General features: G+C 46.0%; 1 long non-coding RNA gene across 1 annotated transcript; it reads right to left on the bottom strand.

Annotated features, from left to right (window-relative positions):
• Positions 1-22,524: 22,524 nt before the first annotated feature.
• LOC135396053 (uncharacterized) lies at positions 22,525-22,891 on the bottom strand. Its single transcript, XR_010423272.1, has 4 exons — positions 22,843-22,891; positions 22,745-22,777; positions 22,601-22,627; positions 22,525-22,543 (listed from the first exon to the last, which is right to left on the bottom strand). It is a non-coding gene; the product is annotated as an uncharacterized LOC135396053 (long non-coding RNA).
• Between the last annotated feature and the right edge of the window lie 346 nt (positions 22,892-23,237).

The raw sequence follows: 23,237 nt of genomic DNA, 5'->3' as shown, positions 1-23,237 counted from the left end.
AGGGACCGAACAGACACGGCACGTGCTTCCGGAGGTGTGGCCATTCTCACGGCCAGAACACTTCCCACGAGAGACGTTCCACTTTCCACAAATCTTGAGGCCATTGCTGTACAGATCTGCACTGACCGTGTAGTGACGGTATGCTCTTTATACCTACCGCCATCAGTCAGGGTTGAACAGAGACAGCTTGAAGACCTTATTAATGAGCTCCCATCGCCTTTTCTACTACTGGGAGATTTCAATGCGCATCATTTGCTCTGGGGTTGTTCCAGAGTTGACACCCGAGGCAAAATGTTTGAGAAATTATTAGCATCCTTGCCAATCTGCCTGCTCAGGTTGTGTGGGATCGATTAAAGAAAATAAAGGGCAGTTACACAAGCTTCTCTATTCCTCTCTTGGAGAGGAATGGTACGGTGTGCCAAACTTTAGAAGAACAAGCAGATGTGTTGGGAGAACACTTCCAGAGCGTTTCTTCCTCCTCTCACTACACTAGGGATTTCTTAAAAGTCAGAGATGATGCTGAGAAATTCAAAATTAGATATGGCACCAATGACAGACATGCTTTTAATAAACCATTTTGTTTGATGGAGCTGCTGCGTGCTCTGTCGTCTCCAAAACAAACAGCACCAGGGCCAGATCGAATCACGTACAGCATGTTTTCAATTCACAGCACTTTTTCAATTCAGTTTGGAATCAGGGTGAACTCCCATCTCGTTGGAAAGTGGCGACAGTCGCTCCACTTTTGAAGCCAGGGAAAGATCCTTCCAACGCATGTAGCTACAGGCCTATAGCCCTTACAAGCTGTTTAGGCAAAACCTTCGAGCACATGGTTAACTACCGCCTGATGTACTTCCTCGAAGAAAATGGATGTCTCGACAGGATTTAGAGCCGCCCACTCAACCACTGATCATCTGCTGCGGCTGGAAACTGTCATCAGGGAAGCGTTTGTCAGAAAACATCATTGTATTTCCATATTTTTCGATCTTCAAAAAGCGTACGATACAGCATGGCGATATGGTATCGTTCGCGACTTGTACAATTTCGGTGTACGCGGTCGTATGCTCCGCTGCATCGCAAATTTTCTACAGGACAGAACTTTTAGGGTCCAGTTGGGCACATCACTCTCACGTTCTTTTATTCAGGAGAACGGTGTGCCACAGGGTTCCGTTCTGAGTGTCACACTCTTCATAGGCAAAATGAACTCTATTGTGCACGCTATTCCGCCATCCGTCATGTACTCACTATACGTTGACGATGTTCAGATATCTTGTTCGTCTACAAGCATTTCAAGATGTGAGAGACAACTCCAGCTCTGTGTGAACAAATTAGCAAAATGGTCATCTGAGAATGGGTTTAATTTCTCACCTGAGAAAACGGTTTGCGTGCCCTTCTCAAGAGTAAGAGGTATGTTTCCTTTGCCAGAACTTAAAATGAATGGCCAAGATATTACGGTCAAATCTGAGCATAAATTCCTGGGTATACTTTTTGACCGCAAGCTCACTTTCAACCCTCACATAAGAAACCTAAAAAGTAAATGTGGGAAATCGCTGAACATTCTCAAGATCTTGTCACATAGATCCTGGGGTGCAGACCGTGAGGTTCTGCGTCGCATCTACACATCTTGCATCCGTTCTAAGCTTGACTATGGATCTGTCGTGTACGGCTCTGCACGAAAGTCCGTCTTGAAAGCTCTAGACCCTGTCCACCACCAGGGACTGCGACTGGTCTTGGGAGCGTTTCGTACATCGCCGGTCGAGAGTCTCTATGTGGAGTGCAACGAGTGGTCATTAGAAAGGCGGAGATTTTACCTTGCCTCCACATATGCACTAAAAGTACGAAGTTATCCACCGCACCCAGCTTTCTCTTGTGTTCCTCAGACACGCTGCAAACAGTTATTTCTTAACAAACCGTCATGTACACCTCCTTTCAACTTGCGAATCCTTCAGGAAATTGAAACACACAGTTTTTCAGAGTACGATTCTACGCCTGTAGGAACTAGTGGGAGGATTGCTCCTTGACAACCACCGCCCGAACACAATACATCGTTATTGCAGTACAAGAAACACGAAACCCCCACAGCCGTACTCCTGCAAGAGTTTCTGTCTATAAAAGAAGGTTTTGGGGACCATGTCGCATTTTACACAGATGGTTCCAGAACGGACACCGGCGTCTCATGTGCAATGGCTACAGACACATCTTGTAGATCGCATCGATTGCCAAACACAGCTTCCATTTTCACCGCAGAAGTCTATGGCGAAATCTTGGCACTTAATCATCATCTTTCCATCAGGTCATCAGTTGTGTATACTGATTCACTTAGTTGCCTGCAGGCTATATGTAGCCTGCAGCCACCAAAAAACCTGCTCGTTCTGCGAGCAAAACACCTGTCTAGCCGCATAATAAACAGAGGTCTTTCCTTGGCACTTTGCTGGGTGCCCAGCCACGTCGGGATACCCGGTAACGAGCTCGCGGACACAGCGGCTACCAACGCACTCTCAGGTGACATAACCCCCTTTGACGTACGAGCACAGGATCTGAGGTCTGCCTTACGTAGAGCAATTAACTTAAAATGGCAACGCGACTGGGACACACAGACAAATAATAAATTACATTTGATCAAGTGCAACGTAGGTAAGCCTGCAGGAGTTTTCAAAGAGAGGCTTTATGAAGTAGTCATGTCTCGTTTGCGTATCGGCCACACATTTCTCACACATGGGTTTTTAATTCTCCAGAGGGACCCACCTCAGTGTGTGCACTGTGCTGAGCAGTTGTCTATACTTCACATTCTCATCAGCTGCCCTCTTCAGGAACATCATCGCCAAACTCATTTTTCTGAGTTCTACTGGTATAGAATTCCTCTTCACCCAGCCCTTTTGCTGGGCGATGAGCCGCTTGTAAGTTTTAGCAGAGTTTACAAGTTTTTTAGGGACACTGGATACCTAAGAGATATCTGAATTCACATAAATTTTTTATGTATATATCAGTTTTAAATTGATCGTTATCTTTTAACTGGAAAAGAGATCATATATCACAGTATTGGCGCATTATAGCCTTAGTTGCTCATGCGCCATAAAAACCCGAATCATCATCACCTATTTGCGTGATAACATCCCCGGCTTTTTGTCCATTGTTTCTGTGTCCGAAGTTTGCAATGACCTGCTTGTTGGTCTAACAAAAATACAGGGCCTTTATTTTTTTCCTTTACAGCATTTTCTAAAAGGCTATGAGAGCAGCACAGATGCCGTTTTTGCAATTGAGTTATACGGCCATGCGGACATCACCTGGAACAGAGTATGTCAGTACGAGATGAGTAAATACCTAAAATCCATTAATTAACTCTCTAATTAGGGAATTTTGGACAAAAGCGAGATAGCAGAATAGGAGTCAATCCTCGTTCAAAGCCATTCTGTCTTTTAAAAATCCAGAACAGAGCGCGTGCCGTGAAATATTCATCGCTGGATTTTGGTATGTAAATGAGCAAAAACGAAGAACCGCGCCTCAGAGCGCATCACCTACGCCGACGAAGGCTTATCAGGGCCGGAAAGCGGTTTATCTGGCCAGCATATCGGCCAACTCCAATCATCTCCGTCGCTCCAAATCACGTGGCCTGACATGAAATGAGCGCTGTGCTCCCTGCGTTCCAGTCACTGCGGTTTCGTGTCAAAATTCAGGCATGGATATTTTAACGCACGTGCGTGTTTCAGGATTTTCCTAGACTGGTTAGAATGGCTTTTAACAAGCATAGTCTCTCATTCTGCTATCGCGCTTTTGCCCAGAATCCCCTAATTAAAGAGTTAATTAATGAATTTTATGTAATTAGTCAACTTGTAGTTTTATACATTCTTCGAGGGATGTCCGCCCGGTCCTATAATTCGAATGCAAAAATGACATCTGTGCTGCCCTCATAGCTTTTTTAATAAAAATTCTGCAATGCATCAAAATAAACACCCTGTATAGTACTTGGGCTTGTTGGAAATGGAATCACGCTAAAACTTTTGTAATCAATCTCACGAAGCTTGTCTACCTCCAGCTCGGACGTGATTACTTAGTATATGGGCTGTAGTTCCACAATATGTGATAGCAATTAATAATGTTGAAATGCCTTGCGCTGAGTTGAGGGAAGTATTTTGACTATGAAACTACCCGCCTGCCAACTGCTGGAAAGATAGTGCAAGCATGAAACGGTGGGCCAGCACAAACCCTGCTTACTAAAATCATTGCTTACTACTACTGCTTCGAATTCAGAGAGTTCTGTTGACGCCACATATATGTGTTCGATGTTGTACATTGCGCTACAGCTCTGTCAGGTCGCACAAAGACGGTGAAAACATATTGAAAGACGCACAGTAAAAATATATGAAACAACCTTAAAGATCACAATGGTGGTTACGGTGGGTGATCTCCCCCAGGTGAAAATCTGAACTGGAATCCGAAGTGGTTCCATTTGTATGCCAAAGTGGTTTGAAGTGGAATAAACCGTCTCTGGTTCAGAGTAAAGTGCTTCCTTTTGATTGCCAAGAGGTTTCCAACTGTTTGTTGGGTCAATATACCAGAAACATTCGCGCAGAGTACCGAAATCGCACTTTGCACAATTTTCACTTGAGTTTGAAACCGAAACTTTAACGGCCTCGTCGTCGACACGAGGAGCAAGACCGAGCGCCATCTGCATCAGTACGTGTTTTGAAATGTCGTTGCGGTTGGTCGTCGGGCTCGTCGGGTCGCAGTTTTCGTCTTTCAACTCTTCAAAACGGGCAAAAACGTGAATATTCAGAATCTCTGTCGTCAGGCACTGCATTATGTACAACTGCTTGTGTTACAACTTCTGCACCAGCTCAATCGGAAGAACCTACAAGCGATGCGCAGGACTGCAATTACGCTGGTAAGTAGTAGCGATTCGATATTGATGTCAATTTATCTCAATGTATGGTTCTACTCCCCGTTATTGCTATTGTTTAAAATATCGTAAGTGCAGGCTACCTGTTGGGTAAACTCCATGCCCTCCTGCTCAGGCTTCTCTCCCATGGGGTTACTATTATTTATCTGAACTTTGTGTAGCCTGCTAGTGCTTGAATTGGCTTTGTTATGAATTGTCTTGTAGCTGGCAGTTTGTCATACAAACGGAGGAGACTTGCAGGATGCTTATGAATCATGCAGAACAAGGGCCAGCGACTGAAGTGAGGTATGTGGCATATGATTGTTGCAGGAAAACATTTACGTGTACTTTTGCGAAATGTTTTTCTACAGGGTTTCTCACTGAAACTGAATTCCAAGTTTATCGCTTCAATATGCACCACGTTTGTGTAATTTTGTCCTTGGATGAGGCAAGAATGGATCCAGTCTCATCTGCCACGAGGTGTCCTTCAGAATCGAGTAGGAACAGCAGCACTTCTTACTGGCTATCAGGCTTATATAAATGTTGTAAACTGTACTTTTTGCACGAAACAGGGTTGCAGATACTAAATTAGCAATGTGGGTAGTTGGTGCTGACGGACACAGGACAAGGAGCACGAGTGAAAAAGCAGTAAGTTCTTATCACTCGTCGTTTCTGTCCTGTGTTACAGCTTCGAGATGAACAGGGCTGCCGACTGTTGGTAATACCACATTATCTTCACGTAAAGCAGCATTGCCACTGGTGTGAATTTCTTCTTTTCGGTGATAACAATACATTCGGGTACAGGTGTCGTAGTACAGTTGGCTTGCACTTTTTCTATCATTGACTCCAGACATCATTTATGCCCGATTAACTAGCATACACAGGAGTGTTATGAGAAATGATCTGAAAGTTGCCCTGTTTCACAGATGCGGAGAAAGATCACTTGCGCCACTCTCACTGCACAGCCGAATTTTATGGCAAGTCGAGTCCTTTCTTTCCAGTTATGCGGCTGTCATAATGAACGTCACTTTGCCAGTGCTTAAGTTTTTTCAGTAAGCAAAGCCAATAGTCAGTTGTGACTTGGATAGGTGAGCATGCGGATCTGGCTAGCAGTGATGACCAGTAGTTAACTACATGTAGTTAAACTACTAGTTAAACTACCTTATTGTAGTTAAAAAGTAGTTATCAACTAGTACTTGCAGAAATGTAGTGGCAACTACTAGTTAAACTACTATTTTAAGTAGTTTACTACAGTAGTTAGGTTACTGAAGGCGCCAACTACTTCTGATTTTGCCGCAAGCTTTACGGCACGATTGTGCTTCCGACACACACACACACAAATAGAGATACGATGATGAGATGGGGCTGATGCCGGCCAGCAGGCTGGGCGCTGCCCCAGTTCCACTTGTACGTGATGAGAGATGATGATGGATATCATAAGGGGTCCGGTAATCAAAGCAGGGTGGAGAGGCCTGTTGATGACAGGAAGTCCCAAAGGTGACGCAGACCTTAGCGTGTATGAGCTGGACTGGACTATGGGCCCAGCACCTTGCCTATGGTAAATGGGCGATGATCGATCGCATGCAGTTTGTGCTGCAAGATCGCGCGCTCCTGCTGGTAGTCCTGGTAGTCCATAAGTAGGTGGTGCAGGTCTGCACGCACGCTGCATGCTGCACAAAGGTCTGAGGGCGCATGGCCTCATAACTGGTGTAAATGCAACGTTCAGCCGCATGCGGTGAAGAAGGGATGCGGTGTGCTTCCGACTTTTACCTTGAGCTACTTGTTTGATGAGAACGGAGGTGCAGGGCAATTGTGTCGTGCATGTGTACTACAGTCAAACCTCGCTTTACGAACACCCTTCGTTTCTCAGAAAATCGTTCGTAAATCGAGGTATTCGTAAATCGAGGTCCGAGGTGTGCAGTGCACAAATACCTCACAAAACCACGGGAAATTGATTTGAATAAGTTTTATTTTTGAAAATACTGCGTAATTGTGCTTTGCACCATACTTTCTGCAGGGTCTACCGTGTTTAGAAACGATGACAGAAGTCTGACACTTGACTCATCCACCCGGTCCTCAAAGTACCGTATCCCGCGCGGGTGAGACTGTTTTCAACGGCAAATATCACGCTTGTCACCGGCTGTCAGGACTGAACGCCTTCTCTTGGAATGGGAGCTAAATTTAGATAGCAAAGAAGAGCGTTTATTATTATTTTTTGTGTGTGTGTTGTTGTTGTTGTTCTACTCTGACAATTACGTCCCCCGCGGGGTGCAGGTTTGACAGGTATTTTCTCAGTCCTATTTTAGGCCCCCTTACTTTTCTCTTTTTTAGGGCGGGAAAGGGGCGGAGCACGTTCAACTGTTGGGCTTCGATCTCTGCTCGCAGAAGACTGATTGAAGTCAAATTCACTAAACGAGTAATCGATCTTCACGTGTTACGTACAACTCGGTCGTGACGTTGTCCGCTCCACTGAGGTAAACGTTGCAGCTTTCACAGAGGCATAATTCCATCTGAAACATGTCTACCTCATGCTACTTTCGAAAATAAAGATACCGTTCGAGGCAAATTTCGCCAGCATTCCAATTCGAGAAGCGACATGAGCAGTGCGGCAGACACCGCGTTCAGGGGTGCGTGCAAAATCTCGCCCTTGGAGTATGGAGCCAGGGCACCTCATCACGACAGGTAGCTGCGGGTCAACTTCTTCGCTTCTTTTGTCTTTCAAACACGCTTCTCTGTTGGGTTCAGTTTGCTTTCTCTTCGTTTCCTTGTTTGCAATTACAAGGTACCATGCTCCCTTCTACCCCTCCCCACCCTTCCAGAGAAAAGAAAGAGAAAGAGCCGTCCCCCTGTCATTCACGAGTGCGCCGTTCCTCGCCAAGAACAAGTTCAAATTCAAGAATCGGGTGCTCCAAGAACCAAGATAAAATTCATTTCGTAGACAAGGGGACGGCATGGTGTTGCAGGCATTTTGCTGTGAGGAACCTTCGCCACGCGAGGCTGTTTTATTTGAAATCAGTTTATGGAAACCAATTTCTTGAACTAAACTCTGAAGTTTACATGAGGGATCCTCTATTCGCTCGCAAGAAGGACGATCACTTCAATCACTTCACTGCAAACTAACGTGGTGGAAAAGACTGAACTAAAGTAGCGAAATCGGCGACTTGACTCTGAGAAAGGACACACCTCTTACCATCACATAGAGCAATAACTACACCCAGTACCAAATTTAGGTAGCGGACTACTGCTACCCGCTACTCCTCTAAAAAGTAGCGCAATTACAAGCGGCGCTACTTATTTCTAAACGATAGTGTGATATATTACTCTTCCTAATTACTAATTATGTATTCGCGTTGTGGCGAACACGTATCCATTTTGACTACATGTTGCTATAATCAGGAGCAATGAGCACGAAAATCGTCGATACCAGCCCTGAAACCAGGATTCTAGACAGAATAGGTTGGCGTAGAAATTGAAAAATGTCACCATATCACCCGATCATGTTGAATTGTGGGGCTAAAGACACGGCTCCGCCTTGTCGAAGTGGAACGCCCTGAGATACGGTGTACTTCTTTCCATTTTTCCCACTGAAATAGCGACAAAGTAGCTGTAGCAGCATTGAATCCGCTGCAAAGCTTTGTGGCGGAAATTACTTTTCCGCTAGTGGTTAGAAACGTAGCACATCCGCCCCTCAGCTAATGAAAATCATGTATAGCGATTAGCGACTACAGAAATTAGAAAATGTCACTTTGATCATGCCGGATTCTGAGACTTCAGACACGGATACCGCCTTGTCGAAGTGAAATGGCGTGGAATACGAGTTACGTCTTTTGTTTTGCCCACTAAAGTAGCTTGTACTAACATACCTGAAATTTGACCCGTACACTCCTTTAGTATCACTATATGTTCTTGTCTTTTTTTTTTACCTTCTCCAATGTCCTGCGGTCTCATGAAAAGTTATCGGATAGATTGTTCTCCCACAAAAGTCTTCTAACACTTGGAATACGTTATGCAAGAGCAGGAAATAGACCAACTTGCACGAGATTTCCGACCACTGACGCTGCAATCGGGTTAGCATGGCACACGGCTAGAGGAGGACAGATGACCGAGACAAATAATGGGAAAGCGCGCCCGTTCACATTCCTTCGGTTGTTGTACCACCTGTCTAATTGTAAAAGAAAATCGGGGGGAATGCATAAGGCTGTTATTCGAAAGGTGTCTCTTGTGTGCTTCCTTGTTTGTCGTTCTCGCATTCTCGCAACGTGTCCTCGGCCTAACATATTGGCCTTGGCTCATAATCGTTGTTGTGAACGAACTAAAAATCGTAGAGCCCTATGTTTGCGACTAGAGAGCAATACCTGCGTGTAGTGTGCCTGTGGACCAAATCTAGCGGTACAATGAACGACTGTAGCATTTCGTGCAGCACTATCTTCGGTACGCAAGCAGCCATGGTCTCAAGGGAATATAAAACTGAAATCGGTATCATCAACATAATTATCGTAATGAACCTAATTATCGCAATATGTTTGAATAATAGCAATTGCGCACCTCGCCGCTGAATCATATTCGGTTGCTGCAAGTGTCACTGCCACCCTGCGTGTTAGATAAAGCTGTTGGGGGCAACAAGCAGGCTCCTACAAAAGAATTGTCACTGGTAGGCAATGAATGTGACGGCACACAAAAGGCTACGAGCTAATTCTCTTCGTCTCCCAAACACATCTTCTTCCTTTATTTTTCTATTTTTTGCTTTATTGTTTCTGTCAATTTTGTTGCTTCCCCCCATTTTATTTCCCTCTTTACACATCACCGTGCACGTCGATCTGCGCACTTCTAAAAAAGAACTTGACATGCTCCTGGTCATTCCGAATGACGTCTTCTCTCCTGATTTGTTGAAACTGGACGTCGTACTACTTTCTGTGACACTTCACATTTGTGCTAATTAGCAGAGAAAATGTTTTTCCGTGTTAGCGCTGCGAAGCAACTATTGCTGTACGCGGTGTACAGGCGTGGACAGAGGACAGCAGGAGGGAGGGTGACAGGGGGCTAGTATGCGTCCTGGGTTGACTTCAGGGCTAAGTGAGCCGACATTCGTCAGGAAAGTCCGACGGAAAACCCAAGGAAAGCCTCATAGAGCACACCTGGTGACAGGATTCGAACCCGTGTCACGTTGTATCAACGAACGTGAAATTGATTGCAGTGTATTTCCTACGAGAAATCGCAAGTGAAAGTAGGTCGAGCTTTCAAAGTAAAAACCCTTAGTAGGTGGTTAGGAATTTTAGTATCTATTTTGAGCCGGAGGACTTCAAGACCTTCAATATCGCAACCGGGGATTTCGCAAAAATTCCACGCGTACCAAAAGTGGATGTTTCTCGAGGGCACATTTTTGCCGGGGGACATATTTTCCAGGTGACATTTCTTCCGAGAACATTTTTTCCGGGAACATGTTTTCCGTTTCCCCCAACCAGCACGCGCGTCTTTGTCTCGTTTCTTTTTCTTTCCAACTAGTTTCTTTGTTTTCTACATGTGGGGGAACTGAACGAAGAACCGGAGCATGGAAGGAGGGGGCACCACGGTAAATGTTTATTATGTAGGAAAGGGGAAGGAGTGCTGTCGCACGAGGAATTTTTGTCGCAAGATAACTATCTTGCAATGCAAATGCAATTTCTTGGATTGAACTCTGAAATCTGTAGACGGATCCTCCGTTTACTCACAAATACAACGATCGTCTCACGGCAAACTGTGGGCAATCAGCGCCGCGTAATGCGATGGAGACGACTGAAATAAACTAGTGAAATGACCACATTTCGTGGCGAAAGATCACACCTCTCGTCATCTCACAAAGCGATAACACGAATCGCAGCCAAATAGAAAAAAAAAGTTATCTTCACCTACTAGTCACGGCCGCTACTATGCGGAATAGGGACAGGTTACATAGCGCATAATTGTCGACTTCCCTATTTTACTTCGGTTATGCCATTCCTTTGATTCTTATCATTTTGTGTGCGTACTGTGAGTTGAACTTCTAGTTTCAACAGAAGTGGTAATTTCATACTTCATTTCAAGAAATCCTGTTTCTGTAAGCTGTAGTGAGATAAAACTGCTACCGATCGGCACGTGAACAGACTCTTCACAGCTGACTGCAATTATTTAGTATTTGCGTCCATTTTTTATGACGGTTGTTTGTCCATTTTGCATTTGAGGTATATATTTTTATATGTCTCAAATATATTATATTTTGCACAGTCTTCGTCACACGCTACGCGCGCGGCAGCTGATCCGCTACGTGGAAAACGCCATGTGTGGTTTATTCTCCTGCGTTTCTCGTCGTCAAAAAAAAAAAGAACTTCACGAATTTATTCGCGGCATCGTGGAGGAAGCCTTTCAAGTCCACCGCCTGGAATGGTTGCAAGCACGTCAAGAAATGTGTCAGGACAAGATGAAGACGCTCGACCGCATCTTAGCGGCGGACAGACTCACGAAAAAGAAGTCCAACTTTAGCCTGGATAATCTGTATTGGGAACGCTGTTCCGATCTAGAGGACGACGACGGCGTGTAAATAAAAGCTATGCATTTCTTTTCGAGTCTCAGTGTCTGCTTTTTCTTCGTGCAACGTTTACGCCTGCAACATGTCATCCCCCGAACCTTTTCGTTTCCGTCATCCTTTTCGCTGTATCTTAAGCGACCCCTCCATGTGCGGCAAATCTACTTTCGTTGCGAACGTGCTGAGGAACCTGAACGACGTGGTGAACAAACCTCTCACAAATATTCCACGTACAGAAATATGCTTCGCCGAGCATGCAGGACGAATTTGGGGACTCCGTAAAATTTACGAAGGAGCTACCGCAGAGAAGGACAGGTCGCGCGCTACGCTGATCGTCGTCGACGACAACATGACCGACGCTGGTTCCTTGAAGGAGGTGCCTGATCTTTTCATTGGGGGTTTTCACCACGCCAACGCGACGATCTTCTTACTCGTCCAAAACATCTTTTTCGACAGTAGCCATTTTAGAACTATATCCTACAACGCCAGTTGCGTCGTCCTGTGGCGCACTGTGCGCAGCGTGCACCAGATGGAACATTTCGGGCAGCAGCTCTTTGGCAGAAAAAGACTGGAGTATTTTCTGGACGCATATAAACAAGCGATGTCGTCGCCCCACGCTTATTTACTCGTGGATCTTCACAACTATACACACGAAGATCACAGGTTGCGTAGCAATATCTTTCCTGGAGAACGTCAATATATCTAAGCTCCGAAATGAATCTCCGCCCTCACCTCACTTTACTCAAAGTACTCTCCACTCTACCCCCTCCGCGCCTTCGCGACGTCTTATTGAGACGTTCTTCTTCGTCCAACTTCCTTCGAATCCGGAGACGCGCCTAACATACTGTCCGCCCTGCTTCCCTGTCACTTACGAAGACATTACCCTGTGGGAGAGAAAAAACAAAATCTCCATGTACATCTACGTGTTCGATGAGCAGACGAGCTCCCTATCTACCGGACGGGTTCCCTGCACGCTCTATAAAGATAAAGTCCACCTGCTCGAGGTTAGGGAGCATTTCTATGGAATCGGAAAATTTACCACTTTCATGAGATGAAGTGACTACTTTTATCGCGAGAAATGCACGAGCGGTTATGGGGACTAGAAGGGCGTTGGAGGAGCACGAACGTCTGTGTCGAGACGTAAACGAAGTAATTCTCGAAATGTCAAAAGCGGGGGAGAGCGTCACCTTCAACAAGATACAGTACATGCATCCCTATCCCTATTGTGGGGTGTTGGACACGGAGAGCGTTTTGGAAAAGGATGCGCTCGTTAAGGACGCCGTGAGTGTGCACAGGATGAGCTTGTACTGCATCGTTGCAGTGAGAAGTTACGACAGAAAAATAGTAGGCCTAAATGGCTATTTGGGACCCAATGCGGCAGAGAAATGCTTGCTCGCGCTCAAGCGATTTAGCGATCAAATCGATAGGTTCAACTGCTGTCCGTCGCCGTTGGTCATGAGTATGGAAGACCACTTTCGACACGAGAGCGTGACGCACTGCGAATTTTGTGGAATTGAATTTAACCGGCATACGCGAAAGGTGTCGCATCACGACCACACTCGGTTTGTAGAGCCCGGTTGTTCGAATTTTGTAGCGACGCTGTGATACGTGTAACCTTATGTGTCGTAACACAAATAACTCGTCGTGTGCATGCACAACTTCCAATACGATTTGAGCGATTAGCGATTTGAGCTCCCTTCTCCGCCACATGCACGTTCTAAATCTGGGCGAGCCGTGGATCTTAGCTTCGAGTACGGAAAAGATAAGAGGGTTCAACATTGGCGATCTCCATTCCCGCGATACCACGCAGTTTTTCAACCTCTCCTTGTCTAACCTGGTAGAAACCCTCCTCGAGGTGCGTTGCATTGTACCCGTCAAATGTATGGTGACCGTTTACGGCGCCTCCTCAGGAAGGGCATTTATCGGTACACCTTCGTCGACAGTTTCGAAGCCTACAATATGCCCGCACTACCGCCAAAGGAAGCTTTCAAAAGTGACCTGAACGACCAAGAGATCACGGACGAGGACTATCAGTACGCCCTCGACATTTTCGAATTGTTCGAACGTAAGAACCTCGGCGGTTACACGCGTCTCTACGTCACACTCGACGCCTGTCAGCTCTGCGACGTCGTGCTGTATTTCAGAAAGATTGCGCTAGAGACGGATAGGTTAGATATTCTACGTACCGTGTCCCTCGCCAGCTACGCGTGGGGCAGCGCTCTAAAGCTCACCAACGTCAAACTCGTGCTCATGAGCGATCGCGAGATGTACGAAACGATCGAGAAGGGAATCAGGGGAGGCATTTGTAACAGCTGCCACAGGTACTGTCGGGCTAATCACGAGGGATGCGACGATTACGATCCCCAGCAAGCAAAGACTTTTATCCAGTACCTCGACGTGAATAGTTTGTACCCGTACGCGATGACTGTCCATCTCTAGACAGGTGGTTTTGAGTGGGTCAATCCTTTGAGGTGCAGTGAGATAGATTTTCTCAACATTCCTCATGATTCGGAAGTGGGTTACGTGTACGTGGTAGACTTGTCGTATCCCGAAGAACTGCACGCGCTCACCAGGGATTTTCCCCTCGCACCCGAACAGAAGTGTGTGGCGAGAACGAACTCTCCTCCTACCAGCGACACTTGAAACACGCGTTGGCGCTGAATGCCCCTCCCACAAAGATACTCTTGCTAACGTGCTACGACAAAGAACGCTACGTCGTTCATTATGCATTGCTCGCTCTGTACGTGAGCTTGGGCATGAAAATAAAACGTGTTCACATCATCCTCTTGTTCCGCCAAGACAACTTTTTGCGAACCTTCGTGCAGAAAAACGTCGCGTTGAGGAATGCCGCGACCACGAAATTTGAGCGACTTCTCTACAAAACCATGTCGAACAGTACGTTCGGTAAGTCGATACAAAATGTGCGACGTATGAAGGGGTACGCTATAGCCTACGACAACGAAAGCGCACTCCGAAAAGCTAGCTCCGTCGACAGTCAGCATTTTCTCATTCTGAGTGACAAGTGCATCTGGTACGAAATGAAACAGCGTCGCATCAAATGCACGCACCCCCTTTACGTGGGCTTTGCCATTCTAGAGATATCTAAAGTCCGAATGTACAGCTTCATCTACGAGTCTCTCTTTTCTCTCTTGACGTGCCCAGTGCAATTGATCTATAGCGATACGGACAGCATAATTTTTTCTCTCACGTGTGAAAGCCTGGAAGAGCAGCTGATGAAAATTGAGGACGACTTAGATCTGTCCACCTAGCCAGTGGACCACCCACTTTTCAATGACGAGCACGCGAATCAAATGGGGTACTTGAAAGACGAGATGGGAGGCGGAGTTATTTAGGAAGTCGTAGCCGTAGGCAGTGCGCGCTGCCTTTATACAGAGGAACGCGCGCAAAGAAACGAGAGAGTAACCAAAACGAAGAAGCCAGCCATCGCCGCCAGGAGCGCGCGCACTGGGAGGAGCAGAGAGTGAAACCGAAACCACCCACGGTCGGGCGGGCGGCGCAGAGGGCATGCATAGCTGCCGCGGCGCTGTGCCCCACTCAGTTGCTCGCTGGCTGTCGCGGAGAGCAGAAATGCACTCGGTTGCTCCGCAGTCCCCGCGCCCGCTCAGTTTCTGCCTGGCTCTCGGATGGAGCAGTCGCACCGTCGCCGCGGGGAAAAGGTGAGTGATTTGCCGATGTTTGCGCGTTGCTTTACCGCACTCCTCTTCTCGCATGTTTGTCGTGCCCCGTGTTTGGACTTGTTTAGCGGTGACCAACGAGTGATTTGCCAATGTTTGCGCGTTGTTTGACCGCGCTCGTGTTAAGCCTTTTCTCGCATGTTTGACGTACGTGCATGGTTAGCAGTGAGCAAGCCTTTTGTTCGTGTTGACACACGTTTAACGATGTGTGCCCAGTAGTTCCCGCCTTGTGTTAGCTGAATAGTGTTGTGACGCTGTGGTTAGGCCTAACGGATCGCCACCCTAAGCCTTTTCCCCGATGTGTACTATTTTCTCCGTGCTGTTTAGCAGTAGCGGTTAGACATTTTCTCTCGCATGCCTAGACTTGTTTAGCAGTGTTGCCATTTTTACCTGCCGCTAGTATCTTGTTGTTCTCTGTCTTTCTCGCATAGAGCTATGATGGTGGCGCCATCTGGTGTGCTGCCTTGGAACTAATCGGCCACCTGTCGTCGATCTCTGCAACTGCCTGTCGCCAACTGCCAACATGGCGGGCGCTGGTCACTCGGCCGTTTCGGAGCGGTTTCTTCACCACGGCGTCGTTGATTTTCGAATAAATTGTTTCTCACCACTCTATTTTTCTTCTTTTTTTCTTTTTTATGGACACAGGTTGCCGCCAACTCACACCTTTGTCTGGACACGAAATAGATGTTCCCCAATTAGTGTGGTGACACCCTGGAGGGTGCTGATTAATGTGGGGGGTCCCAATTAGCTCTAATTGCTAATTAAATCGTGTTTAAACGAAGTTGTCAGTTGGTGGCAGTCTGTGTCCAGTCCATACTACTATTACTTGGATGACATACTCATTTTCGGCAGGACGCAGAAGGATCACGACAGTAACCTGAACCAGGTCCTTCGTTGGTTGAAACGATGCTGCGTTACGCCTGGATTAGAAATGTATTTTCGGTGCTTGAGAGGTTTCAGGGCCAACGTTGGTAGATGGTATTGTGAAGCCGTCTCAGGACGCACTCGAGGCCATTATGGACGCTCCTGGTCCGCGTGATGCCACTACTCTTCGATCACTTTTGGGCCTTGCCAGTAATGATGTCCGTTTCTGCTGGGGCTCGAAAGAGCAAGATGGAGTCTAAAGACTCAAGTCGCTCATCAAAAACTACGTTCCACTAGTGCTGTGCGACTCGTCACTTCCGACGATTGTCACCATTGACGCATCCAGTTACGGCCATGCGCTATTTTACAGCAGCAGGACCCTCAAGGCCTTCGAGCAGTCCGTTTTTGATCCAGAGTGTTACCTTCAACAGAAGTCTCCTTCTCAACAGAAGAAAAGAAAGCTCTTGCGTGTCTATAGGCTTGGGAATAATGGTACACATACTCTTTCGAAGACGTTTTGTCTTACGGACCTACCACCAAGTGCTAGTCACCATTATTCACTCGATATCGGCGCCAGCCTGTGATGATTCCGAGGTTGGTTACACGTTTGTTGCAGTATCACTATGAGGAGCAGTATAGGAAAGGAGATGATAACATGATGCTTTATCCCTCCGGCGTCTGGATAGCGAAAAAAAACAAGCATCAATCGCCTCCGATGACGTATCCAAGTTATATTCAGCAGCTTCACTTATCTCATTTGTCGACACCTGACTTCCAAAGGAGCATCAATACAGATCCAAATCTTTATACACGCCAAATATTAAGCAACGGTTTGGGAAAAAATGGTACATCAAAACCACTTCGCGAAGGGGTTGTCAAGTGTGACTATCTGTCCCGATAACGGGGCAGGTTGTCACACAGGCTAGTGCAAGTTGTCTCATGTGTCCATGTTCTCTCGTATATTGCGGACATGTATCGAATACAGCGCCTATTGATAGTGCACTTCAAAAACAAACCGTACGAGATGTAAAGAAGCTATTATCTTGAGGCTCACATATTCTACAGCGTTTGCCAAAATAGAAATATGGAATAGAAATAAAAATGGAGACTAAATACAGTGTAGGGAAGCTAAAGCAGATGTTAGAGGACGTATTATGCCACAAAATTTTATGTAGATATTGCCACTTGGTCTGTTTCCCTGTGGATAAATCATAAAAATGAAAAAACCGCCGCTGCCTAACATTTCTATCGGCTATACCTGTTATTCAGCTACTTCTGTCAGATGGCGACACGGTCGAACATGGCGTTGCAGACGTATCGAAACCAAGTGAACAAGTGGAACTGAATGCAGAGGACGACTGTGCGAAGTCGTCTGCAACGTCGCGTTCGACCGTGTAGCCACCCGTCTGCAACTCCCCATAGAGGCCATAGTAAAGGAAAATTCACACAACACTGGGCACACGACCAATGAGAATGCATCGATTGCTCCCTTAATCCTCCAATCAGAAGTCTTTCCGTCCGGCTCGCAGCCTGACCGCTTGCTTCTTCTTGCTGACTTCTGCTTTCCATGCTGGAGTAGGCCATACTGGCTTGGGCTCCATGGGCCCACTGGAAAGTAGCCGTTTCTGGTGACAGGCTCGTACTCTATACGTAGAAGATAGACGGAAATATGACATGATGCCTAAGGTGTGCCTTTTTTGCGAAAAATTTTGCGGAAACTTTTGCGACACTAGTCGCTCTGTCAGTCCCGACACGTGATATAACTTACCCCACCTTACACCGACTTAACCCAGAATGGCTATAGTCTCGCAATAGACTTACCTGCCCAACATATTCTAGTGAAAACGCAGTTAAAAGATTCCCAGAGGACGAATAAATATTGTCACGGATGAAAACGGACGAGCGAGACGGCGAATAATCGGCGAACGCTTTATTAAGCGGCTTAGCTGATTAATACAAGAGCGGTAGTTCTTAAACTGAACTAAGGTAAAAGAATAATGCTCCGACTGGGAGCTCACAAGCTTTTATGCACAGCGGCGAACGTTGTAAAAAGCGCGCGTCGGTGGAGAGAAGGAAATACAGAAGCCTCTCCGAGGTCGTCGGCCCGTCCTTGAGATTGATGTGAGCGAAGGAGCAGATGCTTCCAGAAGGATCGCTTGCCATGTAGCGCGACGTGTGGCGGGCCCCTGCCCGTCGTTCGACGCCTCGTTGCCTGCTGTTGTTGTTGCGTGTGGTCGCTTCAAAGATAATACGTGGCATTATTACGGTTATGTGCATCTTTCAGAGCATTTCTACGCGTCCTGCAAAATTGAAATTTGGAAAAACGGAAAATTTTACTTACTAGCGCCTGAAACACGTTTTATGCTGTGTACTCGCAGCCGGGCTTCCAATCACCGCCGAAGTTTGTTCACTTACTGGTCAGCTCACTCGTGCCGCTGACAAACGGCAGTGAAACGGCCAAGCTGTTATGCTCCGTTCTATTTTAGTAGGCAGTGTGACAACTTTCCCGGATCTTCCCTAACTTATGGTATACATATTCCAGATTTTTTTAAAAGTGCATAATGCCCTACTGAAATTCAGAGTTCACCAAATCTACATGCGGACAAGTAGACCTCGTCACAGACGTGTGCTACCAAAACAGTGCTGTCCTGCCAAGGTGAAATTAAAATTTCGTAGGCGCGCGTTCTTGTTCTCTGTCGGGCGTCAGCGAGATGTCGACTGGATGAGGGAGCGACTGATGACGCCCCTACAGCTTAACGAACGTCGTTTTAAAGAATATGCTACAGATAAGAAAGTTCAATTATAACGACGAAAAGAGCTTGTTTTAGAGATTTCACGTACAGATCATGTTCTAAGTAACTGAGCTAAGTAACTGAGGTGGCTGAGTTGAAGGTCGAGACAAGGGGATGAATAAACAAACGAACAACAGAGGACAACAATCAAACCAGCAATGAATCCTTAACCCTTGCTTAAGCTGGCTTGGGCTGAAGGCTTAACCCAGTACAGGAACTGGGTACAAAGGGTGAGGGTAGAACGGAAAGCCGGAGCATCGAACATCTCAACATCGGTCATCCGTCCTTGATAGAGTGGTTGCCTGCGCTCAAAAATGCTCGCTTCAGCTAGTCTTTGCTGAATAATTACTTTCATGTGACTCACAAATGCTCCTGGATTTTACGCTCATCTTTAGTTCAGGCCTTTGCTGGGAATTCGACCGGTACAATCCTCAGCGTCTTCTCCACCGCCAAAGGCCAATTAAGTCTCTCAAAAATGGAATAATCAAGTCTCTCCTAAATGCTGCTCTGAAAAGAAACAAAAATGAAGAAAAAAGGCATCCCAGCAAAGTATCCCACAAGTAACATGTCACACCAAACAGCCGAATTTTTAACCCCTTCCCATAAGTATCCCAGCAAATTCCAGGTCTACTAATATTACCGGCTAGCAACTGGAGTTTACACAGAAATGCTTGTGGTACTTTCTCATAGCCCAAGTACGCTCAACTACAACCCTCAACATTGGCCGCCCTGTTACCATCCCCCTTCTTCCGCATGATCTCCACCTTCAGAAGTCCTACTCAGTCGAGTCTCCTGTACCCTGTGCAGTACCCAACAAGCTTTCAAATGTTACTCCATTTCATCCTCCCTTCTCCCGACAACAAATGCAGTGTACCACATGTCACATGTGCAGTGTGTCACATATTCCATCCCACTAAAATGTGCAGCGTCCTATATCACCCAAACAAAAGCATGCATAAGCGATCGTCTCAGAGAATACAATAAAAATGTTACCCAGAACGCATCGCCTTCTAAATTATTGCTACATTTGAACAATTGTCAGGTTTCTTTCCAATGAAGCAGAATATGTTATTGCCTGCGAAGATGACACCTTGGGAGCCCCTCTGGAAATTGCATCGATTAATCACCACCCGCCAGAATGCATCATCAAACCTTCTTGGCTCATTGCCTCTATGGTCTTTCTTCTTCTTCCCTATCGTATTGTTCAGTTTCCGTTTTTCTGCTTTTTATTCATTATAAATACCTCCCTTTCCTCCATGACAGAGTTGTGTTTAGCTTAACGAGCCTTTCAGCTACAAAACGCTAGCCGTTGGTATTTCTGTTCACAGCATTTACCGTCTATCTGAGACGAATAACTAGCATACTAAAATAGAATGTAATAAATTAAACTGTACTGTATGTTTGTTCTCACGCCTTGCACTCTGTCCTCGCCTCGGTTGAAAAAAATTCGGATATTCTTAAAAAAGTCCTCTCGAGTGGTCTTAAAACCGGATGTTTTAAGTATTTTTGGATACTGTGGAATGCACAGCAGTGTGAGGAGGGCAGGCTCTTAATGTGTTTTGCCTTTGCCCCTCCCTTTTTGGATCATTTCCTATAGTTTGAGATTATAAATCCCTCTAGCAACAACAATAGGCAGGCAGTATGGCGTACACGCAGGCCAGCTAGTGGACGAACTCCATAATATGATAACCTGAGGTTTTCAGGATTTCGTCTTATGGAGCTAGGCAGACATTTCTTCGATCTGTAATGCTCCCTCAAGTTGCAGAGCAGTTTTAACCGGGAAAATAGTGAGAGATCATGGCGACGCTGAATAACTGTCTGCGCCTGCCTTATGCGACTTTTGTGGCAGCTCTCTTTTGTGCCCGGCAACCGCAGCGCCTACGCAGACTTATTGCTTCCCGGACCTAACTCAAGTGGCGCGTTGCACTTCGTGGGAGACCCCAAATATTGAGAGGGTGTTTATAGCGCAGGCGAGGATATAGAGGGGTTAGGATGTCCCGACCCTCTTCTCAAGCTATGTCTTCATATAGTGTTTGATTGACCCTAGGTAGAGTACGCAGCGTGCTATCCAAGGCTGGATCCCCCTCCCCCCAGGAAAATTCCTCGGTTCGCTTCTGGTAGGGTTACCACCTGCCTGGATTTCACCCGAACGGTTAGGAAATTCGAGACTTGCGTTCGGTGTACGCGTCAGGTGTAAGCCGGACATAAAATGTTCGGATATTGGCAAGGTCGGAGTGAAAACGTCACGACTTGGGTTATTCGTTTGCAGCAACGTCGCCAGATATTGAGCGATAGCTAAAATGAGCCATAGGTTGAGCCACATGAATGTACTGTAGACAACCTCTAATCTATTATTAGAACCCTTGTTGCAATTGTGGATCCATGTGGTAGCGTAGCGGAAGGTAGCCAGGCAGGGGTCAGTCTAACGAAACAACAGAGGTTTATTGCATGACGAAGTCTCGTGGAGAATAGACAAGGAGGCCGTCCAGGGCCTCTTGTTTTATACAAATTTTGAGGGACATGTCCTTCCAGACATAACATGTTTCTTCGATTGATGACCATTGTCCGAAGAGCTTGGCGAGACGTCCTGGCGCGACAATGAAGTATTCTTGGTCCAGAGGGGTTCGTCTTGACCGGGGAAACAACTGGAGGCTCAACGCCTGTTGACTGGTTTTGTCCCACTGCCGAGAGGATTAGATTAATTGTTCGTACTCGGGGTTTTGTGAGACGGCGGGAGTTCTGACGGCCAAGGGAGGAACGAGTCGCTTGGCCTTCTTTCGTGCCCAAGTGGACGCCGAATACAGAGACGAGGCCACGTGCATTATCCAGTGGCAACAACGCGTCCCCCGCCGGGTTAGTCATCTCGATGGGGAGCAGTTTCGCCGCTGCTCCGCTGAGGTGATGATGATTATCCAAGAAGTTTAGGACCCGACCAAGGCAGATTTGACGACCTCTGGCTTCCGACCGGAGAGATGTCGTCCTGGGGTGGTCGTTTTAGCTTGAATGAAGACTGCCCAAGATGGACACAAGCATGGAGAACAACAGAAGGGTAGACACACGAAACCGCACGCGCGCACAAACAAGTGTCCCTCTTCTCCAAGCATGATCGCGCCAGACTGTGAACAATCTTTAATCAAGTCATCTGCTATTTCGCCCCCAGATGCAGCTATCTAACGCTCAGCATAAATACAACACTCCAAAGAGAAAATACGCACTCAACAAAAGTTGTTGGCGCCAACTAACACTCCAAATGGCGTCAGTAGTAAAGAGGGGTTGAGAAACACAGACAAGTCCAAACTAAGGCACCCCTGCCCCTGAGCCCTGAGCGTATTTTCCCTGCGCGGCGCGTCCCTGCGCGTATTTTTCCCCGTGCGGCGCCAGTGCGGAGGCTTGTCCTCGCCCTTATAACATGCAGAGACATGCAAAGAAGGGTCATACACAAAAAGTACGAGTGAAAATATATTTATTAATGCCAATTGTAATGCCAATCAGGTTGCGATATATTTATTAAAGCCAATTGTGCTGGGAATTGTGCCAATTGTGATGCCAATCAGGTGAAGGAGAAAAACCCAGCCGAAAAACCTTCACGACCTGTAACAGAAGAAACACAATACACATAATAAAGAATACATACATTTATTGCTCTCTAAATATTTCCATTAGTGTATTAACAATTACATTTTTTAAAAACTCTTTTGTTTCAGCCCCTGAAAGAAAACATAAAATTAACATCGTCACATTTGCTTACCACACGATAACTCACGTTGGACACAGCACTGACCTGAAAAGTAGATATTGTTATTATGCGAAACCACACTTATATTTCAATAATACATACAATGCTGTGGTGGCAGACCCCAGTAATCTGTAAGTGAATCTAAATTAATATCAATTTATACATTTCATTAATACATGCACTGTGGCGACGGACCCCAGTAATCTGTAAGTGAACATCATTTATTATGCTATAACTTTTACTTACATTCAGGCGCTGGTCTTAGTACTGGCGTGTATGCTGAAAAGATATTATCAATTAATAACACACACACACACACACACACACGACACAATAATACATACACATCGGCGGCGGCGACTCTGGAGCTGAAACAAGAAGTCAAATTTAAACATCTTTTTCATATTCTTTATAATTCCTTACCATTTGGAAAAAATGACGGACTAGAGCTAAATACTGAAAAAAAAAGACAACAGCCATGAGAAAAAAGAACTACACTGTAAATCAAAAAAACTTACTGCTCTGATCCGATACTGGCGTGTATGCTGAAAAGACATTATCAATTAATAACACACACACACACACACACACACACACACAACAACAACAACAACAACAACAATATACGCGACACAATAATACATACATATTGGCGGCGGCGGCGACTCTGGAGCTGAAACAAGAAATCAAATTTAACCACCTTTTTCATATTCTTTATAATTCATTACCATTTTCAAAG

The sequence above is a fragment of the Ornithodoros turicata genome, chromosome 5, assembly GCF_037126465.1.
Source record: "Ornithodoros turicata isolate Travis chromosome 5, ASM3712646v1, whole genome shotgun sequence".
Lineage (NCBI taxonomy): Eukaryota > Metazoa > Arthropoda > Arachnida > Ixodida > Argasidae > Ornithodoros > Ornithodoros turicata.
This window is presented reverse-complemented; position numbering and strand designations above follow the sequence as displayed.